The following is a 26027-nucleotide window of genomic DNA, read 5'->3' as shown; positions in this document are numbered from 1 at the left end:
GAGTTTCTTGTACCAAATGCTACTATCGGGCCTTGCTTACATTCCAACCTTCTTTCTTTCCTGAAGGCCTTGGCATGGAAAAGGGACTGTAAAAGCTAGGATTGTCTTGTCTTGTCCAGAGTGCCTTGAGACTGTCACGGTCATTTAATTCCTTCAGAAAGTGGTGGGAGCTCTGACTCACAGGGGGGCTCCTCAGGACTCTCCAGGCATTGAAATGTAGCATTTGGACCACCAGAGGAGTCCTGGGAGTGACCCCGCTCACTGGAGGAGGTACTTCCTTGCCTCCCATCCTTTGAAGGGTGAGATTAGCGCACACAGTGTGCTTGCAAGGGAATGCTGAGCAAGTGCTGCCCCAAAGTAACTCCAGTATACCTTCTCTTGTAAGCTCCCTCTCTTGTCCAGTGTGAGCAATTCCAGCTTAGCTCCTGGTATAAAGCAGAGGCTGTACTGCCGAGTACTCTGCCTGGGATCTACCTTCTGAATTGACTCCAAATACTCTGTTTTCTCCAGCTATTTATTGAGCACCTCTGAAGTGTCTGACATTGTGTTCTATATTCTTTACTTTTGGAAGCCTTCATAACTGTGTCCCCTGGCCCAGACACCTGTGAGTTTTCCTTAACCTGTAAATAGATTTCTTCTATTTTTCCTAATTGAAAGTAATACAAGCATGTGGGAAGAAAACTCAAACAATACCAAAGGATCTATACTGTCCCCCCAGACCTCTTCCCCAGAGACAGCCAGTATTAACATAATTGGGAATATACTGGATTTATTTTTCTGTACCTTGATTTTTACTGCTAAAAATATGATAGAGATTATCGTATGGCTAATGGATAATAATTAGCCATACATGCTCCAGAGAGCATGTATGGCTCCATCTCTCTTTCTTTTTCTTTTTTTATTTTTGGTGCTAGGAATCGAACCCATGGCCTTGCACATGCAAAGCACATGCTCTACCACTGAGCTACACTCCAGCCCCCTTCATATCATTTTTTAAATGATTATATAATCTACAATTGCATGGATGTATCAATTTTATTAAAAGTAAGGTTTACTGAATTTTAATTTATATACAGTAAAATTCACCCTTTAGTGTAGTTCCATAACTAGTTCCATTGATAAATGCATACTTTATATAATTACCACAACAGTTAAGTTCTCCAGGCCCCTTTGTGGTTTATCCCTCCCCTGCCTCCAGTCCCTGGCAACCACTGATCTATTTCCTGTCCCTGTAATGTTCACATAGTATGTAACATTTTGAGGTAGCTTCTTTCTTTTAGTATAATGCATTGCTAATTCATACATGTGCTGTGTGTTCCTTGTTTTTTCTCTTTTATGGCTGAGTAGTATTTCATTATGTAACTGTCACACAGTCTGTCTACTGAAAGGACAAAAGACATGCAGGTTAATTATAATTTGGGGCAATCATAAAGCCACTATAAATATAATAGTACAGGTCTTTGTGTAAAATGTATTTTTTAAGGAAATTCCTAGGAGTGTGATGGCTGGTTCCTATGTTAAATATGTGACTGATAAGAAATTGCCCAACTGTTTTCCAAAGTGATTTCAAAGCTTTGTTCTCCCACCAGCTGTGAAAGAGTGTTCTCGTGTCCCTGCATCCTTGCCCTCAGTGTTTTTGCCTTTCACTATTCTAGTGAGTTTATAGTGATTATCTCACTGTGGTTTTAATTTGCATCTTACTACTGACTGAAAATATTAAGAATCTTTTCATGTTATTATTTTCTTTATGGAACTGTCTTTTCTACCTGTTGCTGATTTTTAGTTGGGTTGGGTGTTTGTCTTATTGAATTCTAAGGGTTTTAAATATTTTGGATAGTAGCCCTTTGTAAGACAAGTGATTTGCAGGTATTTTCTTGTCTTTCTTTTTATTCTCTTAACCTGTCTTTCACAGAGCAGAAGTTTTAATCTTGATAAAGTTTAATACATCATTTGTTGATTGATTGTATGTATATCCTCTTCTGAGAAGTGTCTGTTCCGGTCCTTGGCCCATTTGTTGATTGGATTATTTGTCTTTTAGTGCTTAGCTTTTTGAGTTCTTTATATACCCTAGAGATTAGTGCTCTATCTGATGTGTGAGGGGTAAAAGTTTGCTCCCAGGATGTAGGCTCTCTGTTCACCTCACAGATTGTTTCTTTTGCTAAGAAGAAACTTTTTTAGTTTGATTTCATCCCATTTATTGATTCTTGGTTTTAATTCTTGCTCTGTAGGAGTCTTATTAAGGAAGTGGGGCCTAATCCCACATGATGAAGATTAGGGCCTACTTTTTCTTCTATTTAACACAGAGTCTCTGGTTTAATTCCTAGGTCCTTGATCCATTTTGAATTAAGTTTTGTGCATGGTGAGAGATAGGGGTTTAAGTTCATTTTGTTGCATATGGATTTCCAGTTTTCCCAGCACCATTTATTGAAGATACTATCTTTTCTCCAGTGCATGTTTTTGTCACCTTTGTCTAATATAAGATAATTGTAATTTTGTGGGTTAGTCTCTGTGTCCTGTATTCTGTACCATTTGTCTACCAGTCTGTTTTGGTGCCAATACCATGCTGTTTTTGTTACTATTGCTCTGTAGTATAGTTTAAGGTCTGGTATAGTGATGCCACTTGCTTCACTCTTCCTGCTAAGGATTGCTTTAGCTATTCTGGGTCTCTTATTTTTCCAGATGAATTTCATGATTGCTTTTTCTATTTCTATGAGGAATGTCAATGGGATTTTGATTGGAATTGTATTAAATCTGTATAGTACTTTTGGTAGTATGGTCATTTTGATAATATTAATTCTGCCTATCCAAGAGCAAGGTAGATCTTTTCATCTTCTAAGGTCTTCTTTGATTTCTCTCTTTAGGGTTCTGTAGTTTTCATTGTATAGATCTTTCACCTCTTATGTTGATTCCCAAGTATCTTTTTTTTTTTTTTTTTTTTTTTAGGTTATTGTGAATGGGGTAGTTTTCCTCATTTCCTTCTCAGAGGATTTGTCACTGATATACAAAAATGCTTTTGATTTATGGGTGTTGATTTTATATCCTGCTACTTTGCTGAATTCATTTACTAGTTCTAGAAGTTTTCTGGTGGAGTTTAGGAAGAGGGGTGGGAGGGAAAGAGAGGCGCAGGGGATTAGCAAGGATAATGGAATGTGATGGACGTCATTATCCGAAGTACATGTATGAAGACACGAATTGGGTGTCAACATACTTTATATACAAAGAGAGATATGAAAAATTGTGGTATATATGTGTAATAAGAATTGTAATGCAAAAAAAGTACATGTATAAAGACATGAATTGGCGTGAACATACTTTATATACAAAGATATAAAAAATTATGCTCTATATGTGTAATAAGAATTGTAATGCATTCCACTGTCATATTTTAAAAAATAAAATCAATTTTAAAAAGTTTAATACATCAATTTTTTAGTGGATTGTGTTTTGAATGTTGTATCTAAGAAATTTTTCCCCAATTCAAGGTCAAAGGATTTTTGTTTTCTTCTGGAATTTTTGTAGGTTTAGCTCTGACTTTAAGAGCTATGACCTATTTTGTGTGAATTTTTCTATCTAGTAAAATGCAAGGAGTTCCCTTTTGCATATTAATGTTCAGGTGTTCCAGAACCCTGTATTGAAGACTGTCCTTTCCCCATTGAATTACCTTGGCACATTTGTTGAAATGGGTTGAACATTCGTGTGTGGGTACTCCATTGTTCTGTGCCCATCCCTGCACCAGTATCATGCAGAACATGTACAGTCACGTCTTCTATTTCTTCCTTTCCTATCCAGAGACCTCTTCTTTTTCTTACCCTAACACCGGGCAGACTCCAGTGTAGTATTGAATGGACATGACTGGTTACATCATTGGCTGTTGGTGGTTAATTCACCCTCAGCCCCGCACCCATCCCTGGAAATTAGGCCTAGCATTGGTATTTCTTCTTTCTTATCCTGAATCCATGTGATTAGAGGGTTATTGTTTTAGATTCCTGGGAATGTGTGTGTAATCAGAATATACTTTGTCTGATTTTAATACTTTCAAAATGATTGAGATCTGAGTGTTAAGGGATAAAATATGGTCTGTCCTGGTGAGTATTCTGTATGTACTAGAGAAGAAAATATTTCTGCTCTTAGATACACCACAGTGTGAATGTACTTAATACTACTGTATACTTAAAAATAGTTCAGATAGTAAATTTTATGTTACATGTATTTTGTCATCATTTTAAATTTAAGGTTCTTTTTTTTTCCTGTGTGTGTTTGTGGGTACAACACCAGGGATTGAACCCAAGGCCTTGTGCATACAAGGCAAGCACTCTACCAACTGAGCTATATCCCCAGCCCCCCTAGTCCTTTTGTATATTTTATTTAGAGACAGAGTCTTGCTAAGTTACTTAAGACCTCACTAAGTTGCTGAGGCGGGTCTTGAACTTGTGATCCTCCTTCCTTAGCCCCCCAAATCACTGGGATTATAGGTATGTGCCACTGCACCTGTCCCATTTCACTTTTTTATATTCATGTTTTCTTCTGCTTTCTTGGCCCCATGGAACATACTTGTCTTCTGATTCCATCGTGTCATTGGGTTGGTTTCTATTGATGGATTTTTTTCTCCCTCTGGTTATGACCTATATTTTTCTATTCTTTATGCCTGGTAATTTTATTTGATTTCAGATATGTAAATTTTACATTTTCCTGTGCTAAATTTTGTATTCCTTTAAATAGTGCTAGATTTGGGTTGGGCATGTAATTAAGTTACTTGGAATTGGGGATAGCCCTTTAAAGTTTGCTTTTGATGTTGCTAGGGCAGGTCTTGAGCAGCTTTTTGTCCAGGGCTAATGTATCCCCTTTCATAATGCAGTGCCCTCTGAGAACACTGCCCAGTGCCTCCTGTGTCATCAGGTTGTTCCACTCTGGCTGATTCATTTCCACTCTGGTTTGTATGAACACAAACAGCCTAGAGGACTCTGGACACCAGGAATTGTTGACATACTGCTCCCTGTGGTCCTTTCCTCAGCCTCCAGGCTTCCTCTCAGACATTTACAGATTAGTACTTGGCCAAAGATTTGAGGAGACCCCTTTAAAGATCTCCATAGCTTTCTGTGTCATTTGCTCTCTTCTAAACATTGATCTGTTCTCTCAACTCATAAAGACCACTGAGCTCTGGTTATATTCCCCGTCCATATATGTTGGACACTGTCCTCAGACAGTAAGCTAAGCAGTTATGGGGCTCACCTCATTTGTTCCCTCTTTTGGGGGCAGTTCTGTACTGTTATCCAAAGCCTGAAAACCCACCGTTCCCCATGTCTGACTGGTTTTCTAGATGTCTGAGGTACGAAGACAAATCCTGTTTCTTCTGTTCCATGATGGCCAGAAGCACAAGTCCTTTGATCCTCATTCATGAGGTACAGGATGTCTCCTAGTCTAGTTAGTCTGATCTAGGCAATTTCCCAACTTTACTATTAAATTAGTATTAGAAATATCGCTTCAGTGAATAATTATATTTTTACATCATTTCCCACATATGCAGATTATCTAGAATAAAGTGATATTTCTGGTTCACAATTTATAGGCATTTTAATTTTGAAAGTTATTGGTGGTTGTCCTCCATGGCAGTTTTTGAGTGTACCTATATACACAGTTTATGATAGTGCCTTTCTCTTGTCTTGTTTTATCTTTGCAGTTTTTTTGTTTACATTTAAATTATTAATCCATCAGGGTTTGTTTGTTTTTTATTTTTTTCATATGAGTAACTAGTATTTCATAACATTTTTGACCAAGAAAATACTTAAATAAATTCAAGATTTTTATTTATGTAGCATCAGTACTTTGACAGAAAAGGTTCTGGTGCAACTATTTTGACATGACCTTAAAACAAACAAACAATTAAATCTTTATTTATTACCAAATGCTGTGTGAAGCAGTCATTCTCTTCCCAAGCCCTAGTCTTCTGAGCCCATCTAGTCACTGACTCTCACACTGGACCCGGACTGGGGAATAGGCACTTTAAGTGGGGGGTGCTGACTGCCAGCCTGTCCTGCCTGTCTGAGAAGTCAGCCTGCTCCTTCTCAGACCTTTGTGCTGTCTGCTGACAAGTCCTCTTTCCCTCCCTTGTGCCTTGCTTGCTTCCTGTGTGGGAGAGATGGGGAGGGAATGGCAGCAGGGTCCAAAGGATTTATCGTGCATCTGCCCTGCTCCAAGCTTTGGATTAGGGATTTTTATCTTTTTGGTCTCCATGGAGTGGAAAGTCTCCCCTTACTCTCTCTTGCACTCCCATGCACATGTACCCACTTTTCTCATGCTGTACCAGCATGAGAAAGTACCTCACACATCACTGGTATTATAATTATTTACTGGTGTATCTTCCTCCATGGTAGGCCATGTACCTCTTAGCATGGAGCGATGGTCTGCCAACCAATCTAGAAGAGCTTTCAGCACTGAGTAGACACTTCATATTTGTTTTGTGAATGGATATTACTTTCTGCCCTCTGGATATTAAGAGTCTGAGGGTTTGAAAATGTTGATAAGACACTTTGAGTGACAGCTAAGGAAGAAAAATAATTATTATGACATATTCTAATACATACTACATTGGAAAGAGATGAGGTTTGGAGATAGAAAGTATTCATAGCTTTCTTACTTTACAGGCTATGCAATCTTGGAAAAGTCTGAGCATTACTTAACTCATTAGTTAAGAAAATGAAATGTGATGATTTATCTTGGAGCCATAAATGTTATTAGATCATTGCAGCAGAATTTAATGTTAGGCACATAACAAGTGAATTGTTTTCTCAGTGACTTTCATTATGGTTAGATAAGGTGTTTGGATTTTTTTTTTTTAAGGAAGAAATACAGATACCAGAGTAGGTCATAGTAAATACTTTAAATGTTGGCTTAAAGAAGAACTATAATTCATTTGAATATAATTTATTCAGAACCTTAATTGACACTCTCCATTTTCCTAACAATACTTTGCTTCCTACATTTGAGAGTTATTTTGTGCTTTGGTGAAAGTATCATGCCTTTTAGATGGTAACCAGTAGGCCTATGCAAAATAGGTGGCATCTTCAGGCAAAGCCTATGACCACCAGTTTCGGCAGAAGGCAGAGCTGTAACCCATGCTGTGGACACACTGCAGAGCAACATCAGCAGCAGCCAGTGATAGCTAACATCATCTATTGGGGGCTTACTTTGTATCAGGTCCTATGCTGGTAAGAGTTTTTCCTCTCTCTTCTGTTTTAATCCTCTTATCAATCATAAGAGAAACGTAGTCTAGTGTATAAATATGAGGAAATGGAGACACAGAAGTCGAGCAATTTGCCTGAGGTCATACAGGAAGTAATGAAACCAACTTTTGAACCCAAACATTTGACCACAGAGCACATTCTACCCCCTTTCACGGCTGCTGTTTCATGGGTGGGTGGCTAATGGCCAGAGTACAGCCTGGTGGTGGCTGATGAGGTGCCGGTGTAGAAATTGCCGCCTTACCCAGCTCTACAGAGGAAAACCACACTTCTCTTGAGACACACTTTGATTTAAGAAGACTGGTGGGTGTGGTGTACATCTGTGATTCTCATACTGCTAAGGAATCACTGCCATGGTCCAAGCTGGCTGTGTTCCGTAGAGTGCAAGGATGGCTGCCGAAACCTTGCACAGCTCTCTGAGGCAGGAAGTCTGGAGCGCTGACACAGTCCCAGCTGCCTATTTTGGGACCCTTGCGTGAGAAGATGCAGGAGGCCTACTGCACTGCCTGGGGGCTTTGAAAGCTGTGGGCTCTTGGCCAGGTTAGCTGGGTAGCTGGTATCCCCACATTCCAAAGCCCTCCCCTCTCTGCCCTTCAGAGAAGAATCCTGGGATTTTTATTTTATTACTACAACACCAAGGAAGTGTGGTAAGACTGAGAGGCATCCTAGCTAAGCTTTGTCCCATACCATAAATTGCAGGGGAAAGTAGAGCTTGGTCCCTTCCTGCACTTCTGCAGAATCACTGTCCTTCCAGACTGGGAGCAAGATGGACACAGCCCCTTCCTTGCCAGGAGGAGTGTGATAAAGACAGGCTGAGATTGCCTTCTCTACTTCCTCTTATCCCTCTAATTCTGAATCTGTGTGATCTAGCCTGTGCTTCTACCCTTCCCCTCTTTTAAGTACTCTTGACCAGATCAAGAAAAAGTACTTCCTGATAAAGGCAGGGGGTAGATAAACCTTTTTTGATGGTCTTCCTCCACTATGAAACACTCTATTCTCTTCAGTTCTTTGTGCACACACCCTCCCGGCCCCCCTTTGACTTTTCGATGATTCCTTCTCAGTTTTTACTGCAGGCAACCTGCTCCTGTGCCCATCTTAGATACTGGTGTTTACCAGGGTCCATATGGCCCTCCTCTCCTCTGGCTTCACCACTTTGTTTAACACGTGCGCTGACAACTCTCAACCTTGTTTCTCTGCTGATCTCTAACCTACTTGGGTGACTCAAAAGTATCTCAAACTCAATGTCCCCTCAGTATTCAATACTTTGAATCAATCCATGTTATTTCAGTAACATGTCCACTCTCACCTGAACCAGAAATATGGGAGCTAGTCTTTCTCTTTCCCCTCTCAACTGAATATCTAAGCAGCATTGAATCCTGAGGTTGGAAGATCAGCTTAGCTCCTTCCTCTGAGCCCCAGTCCTCCAACCTCATCCACTCCTCAGGATCCTGAATCTTCATTCTCTTCACTGGCTCCTTATAGTACTACTTAATCATACTCAGGTTTCCCCATCCCTTGAAGATTGTCACATCGACTACCTGATATGCTGTACACCTAATAATAAGAGCTTCCAGTTATCAGGGCAGTTGTGTGCTGTGTAGTCACTCATTCAACGAAGTGCCAGACATTTTCCTAGTGCTGGACCTTCAGCATGTCTAATATGCCTAAAATCTTTCCCCTCAGAGATCCTACTGCAGACACAGAAAACCTATGCATTAATGTCACATGGTTGTTGGAACTCTTACTGTTTGTCAGCCACTCTGCTAAACGCTGTGTATTCATGACCTGTCAGCCTTTACAACAGCCCCGTGCAATAAGTGCTGTTGTACCCATTTTGTAGATAAGAAAGCTGTAACTCGCTTGAGGACACAGTGGCACAGAATCAGCACTCACCAACCCCACATGCTGTGCTGAATCATGGCTCTCAACCATGCGCCTACAGAGGAATGCAGATTCATTTTGTTCAGAGGGTATATTAAATATTTTTGGGTAGGTAATCCCTGCAGTAAAATCCCTGGGTACTAGGAAGAGCAGGAGTGTTCAGTAACCAGAGCTTCTCTGCAGAGTGTGCAAGGGTAGCCTGCAGTGGGCTGGCAGACTAAATGCCTGACCTTGACCTGGACTCCAGCCTGAAGCTACAGGATTTCCATCTGAGTCCAGTTAGTTTCTCTGCCATCATCCCCTGCGCCATATGTTCCTTAGCATCACACCTGACTTCTATTTTCTGTTTTTAAACCAATTCTTTATCTTTGTCTTTACCCCTTCAAGGAACTCAGCACCCTTGTACCCTAAACTGTACACCTCATCTCTTTCCTCTTCACTCTCTTCCAACCCTCATAGGTGGGACTGTAGTGGATGCCCAAAAGTTGTGTTTTCTTTAGGAAAATCTCCTTCCACGCTGCTTTGAACAGGTGAATACTGTCAACCCACCTGTGGAGATTTCCCAAGTTATGTCGTTATGTGCTGTAAGAGAAGTTCTAGGCTTCTGACTCTTCCTGATGGTATCAGAGTGCATCTTTTCTCCTGCCCCAGGTCAGGACCTGAGGAGCTTTGTCTCATCCTCCTCTGATTTCTGCTTGAGGGTGAGGCCAGGCTGAAGCCTCAGTAGAATGTCCCACACAGGGTATCTGTTGTGTGCTGTGGAATCAAAAGTGATGCACACTAGTCTGCAACAAGATATTTGAGAAACTGAAAATAAGGTTTGGAAACGTATAACAATTAGAGTAAGTTTATGTTGGTGAATTTAATACTTTAAAAATGGGGCTTCATATTTTATATGTGTGCTTATTTTTCTAGTGATTTCCTTTTTATTTTATTTTATACAGTTATTGTTCTGTGGCAGAATTGAAACTTAAAAAGCAAAACTAACTGGTCCTTCACAGATGGTTGAGAAGCATTGAGCCACAGTGGAAAGAACAGGGCTGGCTGGGCTTCACTCTCTGAGCCTCCTTTTTCCATCTGGTTGATTACCCTAGGGTGAAGGGGACAGTGCTTTGAGTCACATATGTATCCAGGCATATGTGCCCAGGAGTGGTAAAGACAGAGGAGACCCCTAAGCCAGAGGATTGATGAGAGGCTGGCTGGTGAAGGAGATGTGTGAGCTATCCCAGGAAGCTGGAGCTTCTGTAGCAAGGCCAGGCACCCTGGTGAAGGCCGCTTCTTCCCTTGAGACTAAGCCCAGGGCTCCCTTTGGCTAGAGAGCAGGAATCCTGAAGGTGCTCGGAAGCGCAGTCCCTGGGGAGAGCAGGCAGCCGGGCTGCATTCCTGTGGTATTTGAGGATTGATCTTGTCAGATTAGCAGCTTTGCTTTTCTTGGTTCAGGTACAAGATCCCCACGTGGGGAGCTGTGCTTCTTGAGAAGAGCAAAAGCTGATGAAAGCTTAGAACGTGAGGCTCCAGGCCAGCCCTGTACCAGTTCCTCGATGAGAGGGAGGCCCCAGGTGTCAGCTCCACCTACACAAAGTCCCAGGGGTGAGGCAGCAGCTGGGCAGAGAGCAGGATGCTGGCACCTTTGGTACATTGTCCTGCTTTTCCTTCTCTTATCTGTCCTCAGAGAGGTAGGTCACTGTATGGCTAGCCTTTTATGAATAAATAGCAGAAGCTGGCAGGGAGGAGCATGACTGAGGCCTTACCTCTCCCAGCCCGTGCCCATCCCCTGTCATGGGAGCTCTTGACTCTCTGCCCCAGTGCATGTGGAGTCCAGACCTGGGCAAATGAGGTAGCCAGGGAGCCCCTGGCGAGGGAATTATACTCCTCACCAGTGCAGCAGCATGAAGGCAGGCCTATTTGACGAAAGTAGGCTATGGCATCTCTGTGCCTCTGGTGTTAGGACAGACCCATCCTCCTCTCAGGTTCTTCAAGGGCTTAGATTGGGTTTACCGTGCGCTGCAGCATCTTCACTCTGCTGCTCAGCCCTCCAGATGTGTGTGTGGGTCCAGGGCCAGCTGCAGAGCTTGTTCCAAAAAGTAACATCCAAATGGGGCAAGACTGCTAAATGGGCAAGGCATGTGCTTGGAAACTGGGCTCAGAAACCAACTCTGTGGGGCCTAATTGGGGCTGGCTTGGTACCTGCTATCCCCACTGGCAGTGCCTCCTTGTGTCTGAGGTGTCTGATCCATGAGCTTCTATCCTGGTAAAAAGGGCTGTCTCGGGCTGGGGATGTGGCTCAAGCAGTAGCGCGCTCGCCTGGCATGTGTGCGGCCTGGGTTCGATCCTCAGCAACACATACAAACAAAGATGTTGTGTCCGCCGAAAACTAAAAAATAAATATTAAAAAAATTCTCTCTCTCTCTCTCTCTCTCTCTCTCTCTGAAAAAAAAAAATCTTATTTGTTAAAAAAAAAAAAAGGCTGTCTCCACCTCATTCTCCATCTCCCCCATGTGCCCTCATGCACACCCCCAGGATCAGCAAAAGAGGTTAAGCACAGGACTTTCCTCAGCTTTGTTTATCCTTAGGATGCTTTTGACCTTTTGACCTTTTTGACCTTAGGATGCCTGTGCTCCTGTACCTCTTCCTTGCTGCCCAAAGACTGCTGCATGCACAAGTGCCCCTGATATCCAGATCCCTTTTCCCAGTGGGCTTCTCCCCACTCCTCCCCTACCCCTGAGGAATGACACAGGGTTGGAGTAGATTCTGTGAGCCCATTTGGTTCCCCTGAGGGAAAGAATTCCTCTTCAGAAACAGTGGTCTTTATTTAACATGGTCATCAACTGCCTTTGTTGGAGCCGTTTCTTGTCACCTTGAGTTCCTGGAATAGAATTTTAAAAAGTGCAAGAGACAGCAGGACAGAGTGCAGCAAACTGTGCTTGGTGTGGGTGGTGGGAGTTGAGGAAGGCTGCTCTTCTAGGAGATTGTCCAGTGGGCTCCAGCAAAGTCTCTGGCCCTCAGAGATACACTGCTTTGCTGTCACTCTGATTATTGGTAGAAAACATGGGGTTCAAGGGCTGCAGGCCAGCCAGCGAGAGCTGTCAGCACAACCCCAGCTGCACATAGGGTACAGGTGCAGAAGGAAGGGGTGAGCCTGGCTCCATCCATCTCTGTTTCAGGCCACACACTCAGGGACTCCACCGAGGAGAATTTGCTAAAGGAAGGACCAAATGTTCTCTGGTATACAGCTGTACCCCAGGGCCCGCTTTTGTGGATGGCAGGTCTTCCCGTTTTGCAGATGAGTCCTTTTCAGGGTGAGACTTGGAAGCTGGATGCACCAAAAAAAAGGTAACCTAGGGGCCCGGGCTATACAGGTTATAGCCACAAACTGGAGGGCGGCCTGTTTTTTCCCCAAGCCATGACTGAGCTGATTCCTGGCTATATTTCAGATCTTTTCTGAGGGTGGGCCTGAATTGCAGGAAGCAGGGAGCTTTGTAGCTGGGCAGAAGTGGTCTGGCCATGCTCAGACTGTCATTTCTTGGCACTGAAATGAGAGCTGTCAGGGTAGATGGAGAAAGAAATCTTTGCCCCCTGACTTCACCACTGGGTCATTGATCCTTGTGGTTGGAGCCATGCCAGTTCCTATGCCAGGCTCACAGCATCTCATTTATGCTGTCTTAGCAAAAAACAAGGCAACGGGGTTCTCCCTTCTCCAGTCCATGCAGGTGAGAAGAGCTTAGGCATTAGGGTGAGGAAGACCTGGATTTCAATCCCAACTTTTCCTCTTGGCTAGCTGTGCAGCTCTGGGCTAGTTACTTAGTCATGCTGAGCTTCACCCTCCTCATCTGCAAAACGGGAATAGTGGTTGCTACCTCCCAGGCAGCTGTGGGGTTGCATGAGACCCTGTCCATGAGGTGTGTGGCCTGCACTCAGTGCTTAGTCAGGGCAAGAAAGTGTTGTTGTTCTTCTGTCCTTCCACTCTACCCACCATGACTCTAGAGACACCTCTGGTAATGCATCTTGCCTGGCAGCTGTCAGGACTTGCGTAGATTGTGCATATAAACCCAGGTGATTGACATTTGTTGATAAAGGAATGCCACGTGTATCAGGAAGTGTGGCTGTTGTCAACTCCAGCCACACAGGATGCAACTGATAACTTATAATTTAGTAAAAAAATAAAATAAAATAAAACTGAGTTGTCAGAGCAGAGCATCCAGGAATGGATGTCTCCTAGTACCTAACCCCGAGGGGCATTGCCCTGTAAACCAGTTTTTAACATCTGCATGCCACACATGCTGTTCCCCAGCCAGGAGTGCTTCCCTCCATCTTGGCCTTAACTTATTTCAGTGAACAGCTTGGCCATCTCTGGCACCAAGCACTGCAGTCTCTGCTCACAGAACTGCTTGTAGCAAGCTTCTTCCCTCATCAGGGGCCTGAAAAAGGCAAGCACTGAGCTTGGTGAGATGCCACGTGTATGTGCCTTCTGGAATGTCCCTCCTCACCTTCGCCACCTTTAGAAAACTCAGTTTCACCTCCTCTACAAATCTTTCCCCAGCCTGGGTCTTGCCAACTCGTGCGTCTTTTTCTGCGGTCCTTCCATGTGCACTGAACTGCGCTTTCCTCCTGGCTCCTCCACTTCTTGCCCAGTTTTTATCTTTAATTTACCTGTGTCACCACCTACTGCCTGAATGAACTGGGGCCAGTTCCCATTTCCGTGCGTTTATCTGTTCAGTTGCCATACTTTTCCAGGCTGGCTTCGGTTTGGGGAGGGAGGTGAAAATGGAGATCCTGATGACTTCCTTGGGTGCGCTGCCCGGTCCACTGTGCTGCCAGCCTGAAGCAGCACCACCAGCATCAACAGTGGGAAGAGTCGGCAGTGGCTCTGATGATATATTAAACTCTAGATCATTCCTCCCTCAAAATATTGAGATTAATGCCCTCCTTCAATTTGCTCAGACAGTTGGGAATTTTGTGGCTATTTGTTTATTCCTGCAATTAATTTTTACTGAGCACCAGGCTCTGGTCTTGAAAAATGCAGACAGGGCCCAAGTTCAGCATCTGGGGGAAATAAATTGAAGCTATACCTCAAAGTTCTGGTCGTATTCACATCAAGTTGGAAAGCAAGGGACTTGGCCATATACCCCCTCACCACTGCATCCCAGCACCTAGCCTTGGACTGGCTACAGCACACTGCTGAGTGGGTAGGGTGGTGGGGAGGCCCCAAGCCTGCCCAAGCCCAAGGCCTTCTCACAGTACCTCTGTGGGCTATGGCAGCAACCAGAGGATGACAGCTTTGGAGTTTCAGAAGATCAGGCTTGTGAATGATTTTGCATGGACTAGGGTTATAGACAAACAGAAATGACATCTGAAAAGACTCCTCTGAGCCAGTTTTCTTGGCACATTCATCCAAGTCAAGCCCAAACAAAAGGCTGTTGATGACATTTCTTCTGCACAAGTCACGAAAAGCTGCAGACTGAGGGTGAGCAGTTTCTGCTTCTGCAATTCAGAAACCATAAAGAATGAAGAATGGCTTGGGGAAAGCATGGCTCCATCATTAAGTCAGCATCCGCCCCTTAACATTCTGCATGTCTACACAGTGCAGGCTTAATCCTGGGAGCCCCCTGCAGTGAATGCCCTCAGGGAATGGGCAGAGCTTCCCCCCAACTTCCACCTGTGTGGGGGCTGTACCCAGGCCTCCAGTCAGATCAGCACCTCCCAGGGCCCCATTTGGATCCTGCCCATGATGACTGCTCACCTGACTCCTGAGCCCCAGAGACACTAGATAGATTCTTGCCCTTCTCCAGCCTCTAAGCACCCACTCTGCCAAGTCCTTGCAGAGCTCAGGGGGACAGTGACAAATAAGAAATAGCTGCTGCTTCCCAGAGCTACCGTGAGTGGGCAGTGTGGTGACTGCAAGGACAAAGCAAGCATAGGGAGCTGTGCATGCTCCCATGAGGGCATCTGACCAAACTGCAGGCTACAGGGTCTTGCTAGAGGAGGTGCACCTGTGCCCACAACTGGTGCAAAATTAGAAACTGGCCAGGCACCCAGCACCCACCACTCAACCATGGACTCCTGAAGCATTTGCTGCTGGAGAATCCTTTAGCCCTCACAGGTCCAAGTTTGGGAAGCTGGTGTGTTACCATACTACTGTGTTGCCCCAAAGAAAGCCCAGCCTACATAGTGCCCATGCCCACTAAGGCTCCTACTGCACCATGCTGTCTTGACACTGTGCCCACCTATTGTCCTGTGAAGCAGCAGGGAAGTTGTCCTCAGCAGCTCAACTGACCCAACCCTGCAAACCACACAGGAAGCACCTGAGCAGCCCATCTGAGCATTTCAGCCTGCAGAGACCCTTAAACAGCAGTCAAATGGCCCCACCCTCCTTCCCACTGTCCCCAAAATAGCCAGAAAGCCCCACTTACCCACCCACCCACCTCAGCCCCCTGAAAGCAGCCAGGTACTTCTTTCATCTCCACCCCTCATGACCCCGTGCAGCCCCATCCACCCACCCTCAGCCCTGGGAAGGCAGGCATGCTGCCTTTCCCCTAGTGGCTCAACCTGCCAAGAAACCCCAGAATCCCCCAGGTGGCCCTACTCATTCTTCTGCAGCCCAGGAATCAGCGATCTTTGGCCCTGGGAAGGAGCTAGGCAACCTGTTCCAAGCAAGTTGGTCCCCAGAGGCCCCATAGAGTCACTTTTGCAGACCTTGGACATTGATGGCAGCCTTTCTTGATTCACTGGTCCCGCTTGGTTCCTATATATCCCTCAGATGCTGACAGGCACCCAGTCTAATTGCAGGTGCTCCCACTGGGGCCCATCTAGGCTGCCCCACTCCCACATGACCCTTAGAAATTGATAGTCAACCCCCACACACAGCTGGGAGCACCATTCCCAGAACTAGCAGTACGCCCCCTAGCCTCTGCAGCTTAAAACACTAAGATACTTGCAGACATCACTGCCGGGCATTGGTGATGGCTAAAGAAGCCACACCGACATTACATTAAAGCATCCCTGGGGAACCAAAGCCAACGCACACTATTCATCTAACACTGCAGGACCCTCCAAGACATATCACCAGGAGAAAACCTTTTACTACAAAACAACACTATAAAATGGGTAGAGGAGGCTGACCAACCAGCTGCACAGATATCAAGACAGGGACACAAGGAGGGTGGAAAACAAAGTAACATGATACCTCCTGAGGAATAAGATGACCCTAGCAATGGACCCCAAAGAAAACAAAGTTGACAAATGGCCAGAAGAAAATTCAAAATATCAGTTTTAAAGAAACATAATGAAATGTAAGAGACCACAGAGTGACAATTCAATGAACTTAGGAAGGTGATTCATGAAATGAATGAGAAATTCAACAGAAATAGAGATTACTTATAAAAGCAGAAACCTTTGAGCTAAAGAATTTATTTTTTTTATTTATTTTTTTTTAAATATCTTTATTTTATTTGTTTATTTTTATGTGGTGCTGAGGATCGAACCCAGTACCTCACACATGCAAGGCAAGCGCTCTACCATTGAGCTATAGCCCCAGCCCCCTGAGCTAAAGAATTTAATATGTGAAATTTTAAAGTACACTTGAGCCTCAGCAGCAGAATGAATCTAGTCAAACCAACAAAGAAAAAAAAAATAATAGAAGAGAAAAATTTAAAAAGAGAAGAAAGCCTTTAAGACTTATGGGACACCATTAAATTAGCAAATATTCATATTATGGGTGTTACAGAAGGAGAAGAGAGAGAAAAGGTCATTTAAAAAAAAAAAAAAACACTGAATGAATGGCCAGGCACAGTGGCACATGCTTGTAATCCCAGTGGCTTGGAAGGCTGAGGCAGGATTGTGAGTTCAAAGCCAGCCTCAGCAATTTAGTGAGGCCCTAAGCAACTCAGTGAAACCCTGACTTTAAATAAAATTTAAAAAAGGAGCTGGGGATGTGGCTCAGTGGTTAAGCACCCCTGCATTCAATCCCTGGTACCAAAATATATACATATATTTTTTTTTAAATGAAATAAATGCTGAAAACTTTCCAAATCTTTCCCAAGATTTGAACTAATCTAAGAAGCTTAAAAACCCTGAATAGCTTTGACTAAAAAAGATACTGTCTGTGGCATATTATAGTCAAACTGTCAAAAGTATAAGAGAAAATCTGTGCCAGGTCACAGATAAAGGAACCCCATTAGACTAATAACAGACTTCTTTGCAGAAACCTTACAGGTCAGGAGAGAATGAGATGATATACTCAGTCCTGAAAGAAAAAAAAAAAAAACTGCCAAGAATAATGCTACTATACCCTGCAAAACTATCCTTCAAACATGAAAGAGACGTCTTTTCCAGGCAAGCAAAATCTAGGGATATAGCACAGTAGTAGAGTGTTTGTTTGCCTAGTATGTGCACACCCTGGATTCAGTCCCCAGCAACACAAACCCATTGGGGGGCGGGGGCGCAGACAAGCAAAACCTGAAAGAATTAGACCAGCCCTACACCTACCATCATGAAAGCACAAGAAAGTACAAAACTCACTAATAGAGCAAACACACAAAGAGAAGAAAAATCAAACCTTATCAATACAGAAAACCATAGATATTCCTGTCCTTGTCCTGTCTCCTCTTGCTTTACTTTAAGCCACCGAGGACTGTGGACTGCAGCCTTGAGCCTTGGAGCCATTAACCAAAACTGGATTCTTTTTGATATTTTATTCCTACCAAGCTTCCCCCAATGTTAGGGCTATGTGGAGACAGGTGTGTCTCCACATCCTCAGGACCTGGAGTTTACCCAGATGTCAAATGGTTAGTGATTACTTCTCTGGAAAGTTGTGCTTCTGCATCAAGAATTGGATTGTTCATTAAAGTAGACAGTAGGTGGTGCATGCCTGTTATCTCAGCCACTCAGGAAGCTGAGGCAGAAGGATCTCAAGTTCAAGGTTGGCTTGGGCAACTTAGCAAGACCCTGTCTCAAAATAAAATATGCTCTGGGGATGTAGCTCCATCATAGCACTTGCCTAATGCTCAAGGTTCTGGGTTCAGTCCCCAGTGCTTAGGGAGAAGACAAAAGGCAGTAGAAATTAGGGCTCCATCAGTTTAGGAGCCTCACACTTGCTGCTGTGTCTTGCATATAGTTGGACTACAAAAGGAGCTTCATGGAATTGAAGCAGTTGGTGGTAAATTAAGTGTGACGGCAGCAAGGGAAAACATGGCGTACACTGTGGAATGCCTCCAAGATGATGTCAGTGTTCTAGTTGAGTTCCTGCACCATATTACCACAGCCCCCGAATTCCATCATTAGGAAGTAGCTGCCCTTCACTGTGAGCTAAGGATTGACAAAGCTGTGGCTTTTCACAGTCCATAGACTCTTGTCATCAGATTTGCTTGCTGCAGCTTACCAGAATGCCCTGGCTAATTCCTTGTATTGTACTCACTATAGAGCTGGAAAATGACCTCAGAGGAGTAAACATTGCTATGTTCAGAGCTATTTTACAAGTGTACACATGGCCTTGATTGACCTGTGAGTCATCCTGCTCTAAAGCAAGTTGCTGAACAGTCTCTCTGCACAAGGGGTGGGCTTCATTTATGGGCTGTAAAGGCCAGGTACCATGGGGGTGAAATTTGACAAGAGAGTTGAGGCAACTTTGTCCATGCTGCCTTTGTAGCAGAAATCGCTGTCACAGGAAGTGCAGAAGCAATTTGATTTGATGTTCTTCAACACGCCCTTGGACTACATGTCAAGAGGGGCAACAATGCCTCTCTGAGGTGATCCTTCATGTTAATTACCCTGATCTGATTGTTACACATTGTATACATGTATTGAAATGTCACTCTGTGCCCCATAAATATATCTATGATACTTGTCAATTAAGTATAAAGATACAGCAAAAGAAACAAACATGCTTGAGTATAAAAGTCAAGGGTGGTCTGAGCCCTTGACCATCATGCTGAGAAGCATGCAGTATATTATGAGGTCAGCTAAGGTGTGCAAGCAGGGAGAGAGGGGCAGCATCGCGCTGGTACTTTTAAAAGGTCAAGCATTACAGGAGGGAGACCCTGGGGTCAGTGATTAGGGCAAGGATAGGCTCACAGGATATTAGATGAGGACAACAATCAATGGTCTGTTAGGGATGAGTGAGAGGGAGAAGTAAAATCAGGCTCCCAGTTTCTGTTTCAGGCAGCTGACAGGTCAGAGGTGGCATTTCCTAAGAGAGGCTATGGGATGGGGGTGGGGAACCTGTCGGGGCAGCTGTTGAAGTGCTGGGCCTGTGGAGCATCCTCCTGGGGATGTGAGCACCAGGGACCTTTCAGGGTTCCTTCCCTCCACGTTCTTTCTGCTATAAACAACATTGCTATGAACAGTGTTCTTGTTAACAAAGCCTGATGGCTCCTTGACAGTTTTCTCACATCCCTGACACAATAAGAGACTTTTTTGGTGATATTGCACTGAATTATTGAGTTTGTCTCTTCTTGTCACCAAACCTTTCAAAGTGAAACCTATTTACCCTGACTTCATTCCCTCCCCTTTTCCCATTATTTATTTTATACCATGCTGGGCACTAACGATGAAAAATAATAATAATTCTCTACCTTAGAATTTCAGGCTAGAAGGGGAATCAAACATGAAGACAAAAATACTATGTTGACATGATGGTAGAGGAAAGAAGCATAAGATGCCATGAATGCCAGAAAGGAGACACCTGAGGGCCAGAGGCTTTTTCCCTGAAGTGAATTTCTGGGCTCACTCCTCTTCTGCCATGATTTTAGGATCTCTTGACCTTCATTCTAATCATGTGCTTCCAGCATTAAAAAGCCAGAGACACGCCTTTTGTTGGTTCATTAGTGGCTGGTATCTCACCATCATTTAGGTGAAACCTTTTCTTGCTTTGTTTTTGCTTTTAATTTGGGAGGGGTGAGTGCCGTCAGTGTCTGGGATGCACCTTGCCCATAGCTCCTTCAAATAATGGGTCTGTGGACCTGAGGTACTCATGGGCCCCTCAAGGCCACACACAACCAGACCCAAAGGGCTGCATCTTTTTCTGGTCTCCTGACCTACTCTGGAAGTATCATTATCTTCCCCACAACCTCATAGTTTAGGAGAGAAAAAATGAGGGTACTACTCATTGAGATAGAAATCCAAGAAGAAATGCGGTTATTTCTGTTTAGATCTCTGGCTTTTAGCAGGAGGAGGAAAGGGCGGAATCATGAATTTGGTTGTAGACACAATAAATTGAGATGACTCTGGGACACTTAAGGAGAGATGCACATGTGGGCCTGGAGTTTCAAGGGAGGCGGTCGGAGCCAGAGATGATGCTGTGAGAGTTACTAGCATAGAGATGAAGTCTGGGCAGTGGGGGTAGTGTAGGAAGAATGTAGACCAAGTCCCAAAACTGACAGTTTAAAAGTTAAGCCTTTCTGCAGTCATGCTTTGTGTGGCCAGCACAGTGTTTTAAAATAATGTGAATCCTGTTAGGCAATGTGTGGCTCTAGTTTGCTGTAATCCTGCCAATTGTTGTTGTCTTACCTCTGGCCCAATTCACATATATACAGTACTTTCTTGGCTCTTGAAGGATTTGAGTTGGTAAATTTTGTAAAAAGAAAATGGAGTAGCAACAAAGAAGGAGTGATTAGGAAGGAGAAATGATGGAGTAAAGTGGGAAAGAATGGGCAGAGCCTGTGGAAAATCAGGAGAGAATGAAATTTTGTTCTTTCTGAAAGAATGGAAGGCAACATAGTCAGTCTTATAATAAAATATTAAATGTGGGTTTCATTTGATCTAACAGTCTACTTATACATGTTTAACATAAGTAATAATCATATCTATATATAATTATTAATTATAATATGCCTTATAATAGCAAAAAAATTACAAACAACGGGTCTCCCAGCCAAGAATGATTAATATAATGTGTCCAAATGATAAAATAGTATATAATCATGAAAAATGATGTTGTCAGACCATATTTATTGACATGACTCTACATTTATAGTTAAACTTTTTAAAAGTTATGGAACAGATCATATAAGATAAATCCATTTATGTTAAATGCCTGTTTATGGAAGGAAAAGTCTGGAAGCCCTCACATATAAATCCTAAGAACCACCCAAGAGCTAAATCCAGTAGACTTTTATGTGTCTTTGACCTCTCTTGGCTTTTGACATTATTGGCCTTTCTTGGCTTCCTGTTCCTTGTCTTCTTTTCCATCCTAGTCCCATAGGCTGGCACTTGGGACTGAAAAATGGCAGACTCAGTCCTGGGAGAACCCTTGAAACCAGCAGCCTGTTTACATCCTGTGCAAAACCAAAACAGGGCACTTACTGGACTATTTTTCCTGGGAAGAAGTAGTCACGGATCATATTTCCCTGGCTCTTTGAGTCTACATAACTCTTCTGGAATAAAACCCTTCCCAGGGTCTGTGGGTACAAGTCCCCTCTCCTTGCCCACCCTCTAGCAGAGTCGCCTGGCTGTCCCCCTCTCTCCCACGCCTTCTCTTCAATCAAGGAGTTATTTTTAACAGAGTTGTGTATACCATGCTTGAATCCTGGCAAAACACCAGAGCTTTGGAGTAGACACTCAAGATGGAAATAGTCTCCCACAACCTCCCCCTTCCCAGAGCTTTTCCTTTTAAAGAGAGAAAACAACTTATCCAAACTGTAGACACCCCTACCAGAAAGTTCCTGGACACTAGCACTGAGTGACTATCTCCATGGCCTAGACCATGAAGTTTAGGCTGAGGCTGGACCTGCTGCCACTTTGGGCCTGTCTTCAGCCCAGGGTGAGCCCAAGGACAGGATGACTCCAACCACTTCCTGGGATTGGTAGGTCTAGAGGCCCTGTGTCCCAGAATTATGGCGGTTACCTAGTCCATCCCCCTTCCCAGTAGTTGGGCACTGGACCTACAGAAGTAGCCCATCTATTTTGAGATTATTATTACTGAGTAACTGGAGAGTTTTTAAAGTGCCAAGTCCTGCTTTTCTGTAACTTTTCTCTGTGGTTTTTGCTGTGCGTGCCAGAGCCACACAGAGCAAATACTCTTCCACATGAGCTGTCCAGGGATTTGAAGCTGGTGGTTGTGTGACCCAAGTCTCTAGCCAGGCATCTTTGCTGTCATGAGGTATCATTTCCTCCCTAACTCAGTGGTCCCTTCTCTGGGTCAATTCTGTTGTATTATTGTTCCCTTTAGAAGATACCCAGAATAGAACATGTGCTTGCTCTGGGGTGTTCTGACAGAGAAGATAGAAGAAATATTTCCCCATTTCTGGTGCTCCTCATAATGACTGACACTCAAAAGACACTACTTTTATAGTTGTCCTATCACACTGACTATAAGAATTTCTTGACATACTGCTGCTAAGCCCCATCCCTGTCCTGCTTGGCATGTGTGATGGACTCCAGGGGCCTTGACCAAGCCTGGCTAGGTGGCTCTGCTCTGGAGCCACATCCATGTGTGAGAGGAATGGAGGGTATTTGTAAGGGATGCTGTGGAGAATGGAAGAGATTGCTTTCAGGGACAACCCCAAAGACTGCCAGTGCCAAGCAGCAGAGCAGGCAAGAGAAGACCATGAGTCTGTTGTGACGGCAGTCTGTGTGCCTATGTAGGTTGTGTCCAGCAAGGTTAGTCATCCAAGTATAGGGACAGAGATTCTCCAGACCAGAAATCTTAGTCAGATTGATTGTGCTTCTAGGGGATTCTTGTATGGGAAACAGCCTCTGTTCCTAAAGTGAGGAGAAAGGTGCTAGGGGCTAGAATTGGAACAGGACTCAGTTCTTTCCAGAAGGGTGCAGCCATGACCAGAGTGCATCAGCCAGGTGAGCATCTGACCAGGGATAGTTGTTCCCAAGACCCTCCCTATACGTGGGGACAGTAGCAGCCTCTGGTGAGTGGAGCCCTCAGGCCTCTTTGGAACAAGGTGGCCAGTATACATGGCAGGCAGAGAACTCTGGAGAAAGGGGTTGGGGTACAGCCAGGCAGTGTTGCTATGTAAACCTTTGAGAATGAGACAAAGACTGTGGGTGGGATTATAAGGACAACAGTTCCTGAGCCTTTGGCTCAAAGATCTGTTGTGAGGACAAGACTTTTGGAGCCTCCAGATTCCTGAGTTAGAGCAAAGTGGCTCACACCTACCCATAGAGATGGATGTGTGGAGCAGTACAAGCCTGCCTGTGGCTGAGGAAGTTCCACTAGGGCCTCTGGTGAGGCGGTTCCTCCATCAGCCCTGCCGCTGACCTGGCACTCCCTGAGGGAGAAGGAGGGCATGGCTGATACCAAAACTGGGAGGGGAGGAAGGGAGGTGAAGGAAGCTGACAGTTATTGAGCAACACGGTGTGCCAAGAACTTCCCATGCTTTATCTCAGTGCATCTTCACAATAATCCAGGAGGCAGGAGGCGTTCTTAGCCCTTTACAGTCATTCATTCAACAGGTGTTCAGCGAACAACACCTGTTAAATGACAGGTTCTGCTTGAGGTACTGGTGGGAGAGCAGTGAGTGACAAATGTCCCTGCCTTCATGGAGCTCATGCTCTAGTGCAGAAGCAGGCAAAGGAGCAAGATAGAAAAGAAAACTGCAGTGCAGAAGAGGGAAGACTAGAGAAGAATACAAAGGAATGGGGACTTGCGTGTCTCCGCGACCCTTTACTCTACCTGGATTGGCAGTGCCGGGTCTTGGGGAGGTGTCGTGTACCTAGAATGACCTGTACAAGCCTCCCGTCCTCCTCCCAGTGGGTTGACTGGATAGTCCTGATTACAGCAGGATATAGAGGAGCTTGGGGGTCACTTAGTGTTTCAGCCCATAGTTTATGGCTATGACAGGCCACTGTCCTGTGTACAGGGCCCATTCTTGTGACTGTTCATTCATTGCTTACAATATTCTAGGTGCTCTTCTAGGTACTCGGCATGTGGTGTTAAAGGCATGTGACTGGGGGTGTAGTTTAGTGGCAGAGCACGTGCTTAGCATACATGAGGTCCTGGGTCCCATTCCTGGCACTGAGAGAGAGAGAGAGAGAGAAAGACTCTCATGAGTGAAATATAGGGCTTTTGTGTTTGGATATGTGGGGCTGGGGTGTTTGTAGAGGTGAGGAAAGTGGAAGTGGGGAGTGCTGGCATCTGTGTTTGTGCCAGGGATGGAATTCTTTTTTTTTTTAGTTGTAGATGGACACAATATCTCTTTTTATTTATTTATTTTTATTTTTTAGATGTTGATAGGCCTTTATTTTGTTCATTTTATTTCTATGTGGTGCTGAGAGTCGAACCCAGTGCCTCACATGTGCTAGACAAGTGCTCCACCACTGAGCCCCAGCCCAGCACCTGGAATTCTTAAGGCAGTTTCCCGTGTGCACCTGGACAGTAGATCTGTGGCAGGTGAGATTTTCAGCTATCGTTAGCTTGGCCCATTCTATTTGACACTTGGTGCTTGGCAAGAGAAAAATTCTATGCCTGCAACCTCACACAAAGTCCCTAAAGTTAGGAACAGTGCTGGAGTACCTGGACTGCAGAGAGCAGCTAGAGTACTTTCCTATGGAAGAGACCCCAGCTGAAGCCAAAGGGGGCCTGCATGGGAAATCCCAAGAACAGTCTGCATTAATGCATTGCCAACCTGGGGCAGTGACACAGAGCATGATGTGATTCCAGCCTAGTGGGTGCAGGGATTCCTTACTTCCCTGGCCAGCACAGGGGGCACACCCCTCCTACTTTCATTCAGGGAGACACAACCAGGCCACAGTGAATGCCCTTGAGGCAGCAAACAGCCAGATAGGTCGCCCCTTTACTCTGTGACTTGAGTGCTCTTCAGGGGAAAGAAGAGAAGAGGGATAGGTTTAGGGGAAGCTAATGGGCTCCTTGTTTCTACTCTGGTGAACCTGGGCACCAGGGGGCTATCTTGGACAAGATGCTCAGGTGAAGTTGGCTATATAAGTCTTGAGCGCAGGACTTGGGATCTAGATTTGGGATGGAGATTTAGCAGCCACCAGTTGGGTACATGCATCTAGATGTCTGGGATTTGAACCCTCTGGTGACAGTCACAGTTTTCAGTCGTTTCTCCATCTTCTTCCTCGAACTGCAGGCAGTGAGAGTAGACAGGGGTCAGCAATGACTGCCCTTGTGCCCCTCCTGGGTAGAAAGTCTCATCTGACAAGGTGGCTTCTGCTTATTCACTGTTGTGTTGTCTCATTTCTGAGCAGAGAGGGAAAAGAGAAAAGAGAAAAAAATAAATAACACAACTGAAACCTTCCCTTTCTCCAGGAACCCCATCTATACAGCTCAGAAAGTAACATCCATGTGTTAGGCTCCTGTAGCAGGTTCTTCTTCTTCTGATTCTAAAGACCAGAAGTCCAAAATCAGTATCCCTGGGCTAAATCAGTTCAGCAGGACTGTGCCTCCACCCGACCCCATGCTCTAGAGGATTAGCCATCTCTCAACTTCTGCAGCTTCTCCAGTGGGGCCGGTATCCCTTGTCCTATGGCCATGTTACTCCACTCTTGGCCACTGCAGCCTTGTCACCTTTCCTTCTTTGTATGGTAAAGCCTCCTGCTGTCTGTCTCTTCTCAGCACGCTTGTGGGTGCACTTAGGGCCCACCCAAGTAATCCAGGAGAACCTCCTTATCTCATGGCCACAGAAGTTTGGATTCTACCAGAAAAAAACAGGGACAATAAGCAACTAATCAGTAAATTATAAATTAGGTCAAGATAAATACTATGGGGGAAAAGAAAGTATGTCCAGGTGACCAAAGCAGATTGGAGTGGTGAATAGGCTGGTCAGGGCATATCCCTGCTGAACTGATTTAGCCCAGAGAATGGCTGAAGTCTTAATAAAGGTGGGACATAGGGAGGGAGAGAGCCAGTGAATATCTGGAGGAAGAGCATTCCAAGCTGAAGAAACAGCTGGAGGTAGAGTGTAGATATTGGAGTGGAGCAGGAGAGAGTAGTGCAAGAAG

General features: G+C 44.5%; 1 protein-coding gene across 4 annotated transcripts in view; it reads left to right on the top strand.

The window, feature by feature from the left end:
• The window catches only part of St3gal3 (ST3 beta-galactoside alpha-2,3-sialyltransferase 3), a 192457-nt gene that overhangs the window by 123932 nt on the left and 42498 nt on the right, over positions 1-26027 (top strand). The window lies entirely within an intron of this gene.

This window comes from Marmota monax, unplaced genomic scaffold (assembly GCF_021218885.2).
Source record: "Marmota monax isolate L192 unplaced genomic scaffold, Marmota_monax_Labrador192_F-V1.1 WCK01_AAM20220418_F8-fsc00008, whole genome shotgun sequence".
Lineage (NCBI taxonomy): Eukaryota > Metazoa > Chordata > Mammalia > Rodentia > Sciuridae > Marmota > Marmota monax.
Note: the sequence above shows the minus strand (reverse complement) of the source record. Positions and strands in the feature narration are given on the sequence as shown.